Here is a 5,784-nt window from a genome sequence, read left to right on the forward strand (position 1 = left end):
TAGAGACAGGGTCTCACTGAATTGCTTAGCTCCTCACCATTGCTGAGGCTGGCTTTGAACTCTTGATCCTCCTGTCTCAGCCTCCCAAGATGCTAGGATTACAGGTGTGCACCACCACATCTGGCTCTCATTGTGGTTTTAAGTTGCATTTCCTCGATGATTAGTGATGTTGAGCATCTGTTCATACCCTTTTCTATTTGTTTGTCTTCTTTGTAAAAATGTCTATTCAGATTTTTTTGCCCATGATTAAATTGGGTTATTTGTTGTTGTTGTTTGCTATTTAATTGTATAAGTTAAATAGCAATACATATAAACAAGACAATCTTTGTTAAATTAATTTTATTATATTTTTAGGGCATGCAACCTTTTTACTCTATATATGTTATGGGATACATATAGAGAGTAAAAAGGTTACTATAATGAAACAAATTTATAGATCCGTTATGTCACATAGTTACTTTGTTGTGCTTGTGGCAAGAGAAGCTAAGGTCCATTCATTTATCACAACTCCCATAACAGTACAATTTCTTTACCTATGATTCCTATGTATTATATTAGATCTCTAGACCTGTTCATCTTATACATCTACTATTTTGTGTCCCCTGTCTTATATATCCCTATTTTTTCCCAGCTCCCCACTCCCCACCTGTCCCTAGTATCCACTGTTATGTTTCCTCTATTTGAATTTTTTTAAAAAGTTGCAACTTTAAGCAAAATAATGCAGTATTTGTCTTTCTGTGTCTGATTTATTTCACTTAGCATAATGTTCTCCAGGATCACTGGTGTTATACCAAATAATAAGACCTCTTTCTTTTTTAGGGCATATATACATATGTGTTTATATATATGATTAAAAAAACAAGGAAGATTGCAAATTAAAACACAAATCCACAGTTTAAGGAACTAGAAAAAGAAGAAAAAAAAACCCTAAATCCAAAGCTAGCAGAAGGTAGATTATATGTATATAATCATAAGATTTTTTAAAAATCATTCATCTGTCAATAGACACGTAGTTTGTTTCCATACCTTGGCTATTGTGAATAATGCTGCAATGAACAAGATTGCAGATATCTTGATGAGGTTATGATTTCATTTCCTTGGGTATATGCCCAGAGGAGGGGTTGCTGAGTCATCTGATATTTCTCTGTTTTTAATTTCTTTAGAAACAGCCATACTGTTTTCCATAATGACCATACCAATCCACATTCCTAACAATAGTTTCAAGGATTCCTTTTTCTCCATATTCCCACAAAAACTTGTTATCTCTTTTTAAATATTTATTTTTTAGTTACAGTTGGACACAATACCTTTATTTTATTTATTTTTATGTGGTACTGAGGATCAAACCCAGGTCATTGACCATGCTAGGCAAGCACTCTACCACTGACCCACAACCCCAGTCCCTGTTAACTTGTGATGTTTTGATAATATCCATCCTAATAGGTATAAGGTGATATCTCAGTGTGGTTTGGATATGTTTTTCCATGGTGATTTCTGATGTGGAACACCTTAACATATAGCTGTTGGACATGTGTTTGTCGTCTTTGGAAAAATGTCTATTTGGTCTTTTTTAAATAAGGATAATTCATTTTTAATTTTTTTTTAGTTTTAGGAGACACAATATCTTTATTTTACATTTATGTGGTGCTGAGGATTGAACCCAGTGCCTCATGCATGCTAAGCAAGCACTCTACCACTGAGCCACCACCCCAGCCCCTATTTGATTTTTTTCCCATTTTAAAATCATGTTATTTTAACAACTCACTCTTACCAGGTATTGAACTCAGGGGCACTCAATCATTGAGCCACATCCCCCAGCCCTATTTTGTACTTTATTTATAGACAGTGTCTCACTGAGTTGTTTAGCTCCTCACACTTGCTAAAGCTGGCTTTGAACTTGCGATCCTCCTGCCTCAGCCTCCTGAGACGCTGGGATTACAGGCATGTGCCAACTGCACCTGGCTCCAGCCCCTCTTTCTTCATCTCTTTTTTCTTCCTGACTAACCTGAGGTGAACAGCTTCCTCTGTCCTACACTCCTGCCCTCTTGTACTGAATTCATTTACTATTTCTAACAGTTTTTTTTTTCTATAATCTTCAGGGTTTTATCTAAAATCATACCATCTATGAAGAAAATTTTACTTCTGCCTTTCCAATTTAGATGGCTTTTATTTCTTTTTCTTATTTCATATCGCAAGGTCTAACTTACAGTACTATGTTGAGCTGAAGTGGCAAAAGGAGGTATCCTTACCTCATTCCTTAGAGCATACATTTTAGTCTTTCACCATTGGCTATGATGTGACCTGTGGAATTTTCACATATGGTTTGTATTATATTGAGGTAATTTCCTTCTATTCATAGTTTGATAAACATCTTTTATTATGAAGGGCATTGAGTTTTAGCAAATGCCTTTTCAACATTGAGATGATTGTATAACTTTTTCTTTTATTCTTTTTTAAATTTTGTTTTTAGTCATAGATGGACACAATACCTTTATTTTATTTATTTATTTTTATGAGGTGCTGAGGATCAAACCCAGTTCCTCACACATGCTAGGCAAGTGATCTACCACTGAGCTACAACCCCAGACCCCCTTTACTCTATAAATGTTATGTATTACATTGATAAATATTATGTTAAACAACTCTTGCATTCCTGGAATAATTTCCACTTGGTCATGGTTAATAATTATTGTAAGTGCTTAAAAGAATTTAAAAACTAAAATTAATTTATTAATATTTTGTTGAGGATTTTTGCATTGTAACAAATTGGTCTTCTTTTTTATGTTTTTAAATGGTCTCATAGACTGAGTTAGGTAGAGTTTAAGGAAGACTGATATATTCTCCTCCTTCTTCCTCTTCTTCATCTTCTTCACCTTCTTTTTCCAGTTCTGGGGATAGAACCCTTTTTTGACCTCATGCATCCTGGCAATTCTTTAAATGTTGGGTAGAATTCACCTGTAAGAGCCTCTAGTCCAGAAGGTTTCTTTATTGAGAGTGCTTAGTAGGGGTTGAGAATGTGGCTCTGTGGTAGAGCACTTCCCTAGCATGCCCAAAGCACTGGGTTCAATCCCTAGCACTAAAAAAAAAAAAGTATCCCTATGAGAGTGTTTGGTTATTGATTCAATCTCTTTACACATTATGGATTTATTGAAATGTTCTATTTCTTTAGGTCATTTGTGTGTTCCAAGGACTTTGTCCATTATTTTTATGTTATCTAATTAGTTGACATGATTATTCATAGTATTCTCTTGTAATCCTTTTGTATCTCATCAAGGATGGTAGTAATGTCCCTTATTTAATTTCTAATGTTACTTATTTGTGTCTTTTTCCCTTTGTCTGTTTTGTTAATGGCTTTTCAAAGAATCAACTTGGGATTTTATTGATTTTTCTCTGTTGTTTTTCTGCTATTTTATTCATGCCTACTCTAATTATTATTATTTACTTCCTTCTTTTAGCTTTGGGTTAGTTTGCTCTTCCTTTTCTACTTCTTTTTTTTTAGTTTTAATTTGTTATATATGACAGCAGAATGCATTGCAATTCATATTACATATATAGAGCACAATTTTTCATATCTCTGGTTGCATACTCCCTTTTCTACTTCTTTAAGGTATCCAGCTAGTTACTGATTTGAGATCCTTCTTTTGTTTTTTTTATTTTTTTCTTTTTTATCCTTCCTTTTAATTTTTTTTTAATTTTTAAATGCCTCAATGCCTTTATTTGTTTTTACGTGGTGCTAGGATCAAACCACTGCTTCACACTTTCAAGGCAAGTGCTCTATCACTGAGCTACAACTCCAGCCCTTATCCTTCCTTTTTAACATAGGAATTTATAGCTATAGATTTCCTTCTGATCATTGCATCCTTTAAGTTTTAGCATATTGTGTTTTCATTTTTATTTTTATCAAGGTATTTTCTAATTTCCTGTTATTTCTTGTTTGACCTACTGGTTTTGTAAGAGTTTTTTGTTCAATTTCCATGTATCTGTGTGTTTTCTGTCTGATATTCATTTCAAGTTTCACTCCACTGTGATTGGAAAAGATGCTTTGAATGATTTCAACCTTTTAAATTTTGGTAAGACTTATGGCCTACCATATGGTCTATGCAGGAGAATGTTCCATTAGCACTTGGGAAGAATGTGTATTCTGCTGTTGTTGTATGGAGTGTTCTGTTTATGACTATTGAGAGTAATTGGATAGGGCTGGGGTTGTAGCTCAGTGGTAGAGTGCCTTCCTAGTGTGTGTGAGGCACTAGGTTCTATTCTCAGCACCACATACAAATAAAATAAAATAACAACAAAAAATAACAACTAATTATTTTTTTAAAAAAGAGTAATTGGTTTATAGTGTTGTTCAAGTTCATTATTCCCTTGTTGTTCACTGTTCTTCTGTCTGGTTGTCCTTTCCATTATTGCAAGTGGGTACTGGGCTGGGGTTTTGGCTCAGTGGTATAGCACTTATATGTGTGAGGCACTGGGTTCAATCCTCAGCACCACATTAAAAAAATAAATTAAATAAAGGTATTTTGTCCATCTACAACATATATATATATATCTTTTTTTTTAAAAAAGTAGGTACTAAAATTTTTGATTATTTTTGTAGAACTATCTATTTCTCCCTTCAGTTCTGTCCATTTGCTTCATATATTTCATGGCTCCTTTTTTAGGTACATATATGTTTATAATTGTCATATATTATTAATAAAATATAACGTCCTTCTTTATCAATATATAATATTATACAAGCACTCTGCTTTTGTACATCTCCATTTCTCCCTCTGTTTTTGTATAAATTGAATTTTATACATTGTATAATATGTATGTGTAAGCCTACATTTATATAGGCTATTGTCATTGTTTTATGCTTTTGCCTCTAACATATAAAAAAAAAGAGAGAAATTGCTGGGGTTGTGGCTCAGTGGTAGAGCGCTTGCCTAGCATGTGTGAAGCACTAGGTTCAATTCTCAATACTGCATATAAATAAATGAATAAAGATCCATCAACATCTAAAAAAAAGTACAATAACTTGGCCTTTATCTTTAAAATTACCTATACTAGTGTTCTTTAATTTTTTCTTTATGTTTTTCAGGTTTACCTTTAGCATTTCTGTAGTGCAGAATGAACTCCCTCAGCTTTTATTTAACTTGAAATCTTAATTTTTCCTTTATTCTTTAAGAATAATTTTGCTTGTTATAGAATTCTTGTTTAACAGAGATTTTTTTTTCCTTTCAGAACTTTAAATACATCATTTACTGCCTCTGGCCTTCATGGTTTTTAACAACAACAAGAAGTCAGGGGCTGGGGATGTGGCTCAAGCGGTAGCGTGATTCCCTGGCATGCATGTGGCCCGGGTTCGATCCTCAGCACCACATACAAACAAAGATGTTGTGTCTGCCGAAAGTTAGAAAATGAATATTATGGAATTCTCTCTCTCTCTCTCTTTAAAAAAAAAAAAAGAAGTCATCTGTTAATTTTATTGAGAAACCCTTGTACATGATAAGTCACTTCTAGTTGCTTTAAAATCTCTCATTGTCTTTGAGTTTATACACTCTGTATATACTGTGTCTTGGTTTAGATCTCTTTGAGGTTAGCTTGCTTGGAATTTGAATTTCTTAGTTGTGTATCTTCACAATTTTTTATATCAGATTTTAGAATTTTTAGCCATTTTTTTCCTCAAAATTTTTCCTGTCCTTTTTTCTCTCTCTTCTCATCCTTAGAATCCTATGAATATGTTGATCTACTTAATGAAATCCCACATTCTCCTAATCCCATTAAATTTTCTGTCAATTC

Source organism: Marmota marmota, unplaced genomic scaffold (genome assembly GCF_001458135.2).
Source record: "Marmota marmota marmota unplaced genomic scaffold, marMar, whole genome shotgun sequence".
In the NCBI taxonomy this organism is placed as follows: domain Eukaryota; kingdom Metazoa; phylum Chordata; class Mammalia; order Rodentia; family Sciuridae; genus Marmota; species Marmota marmota.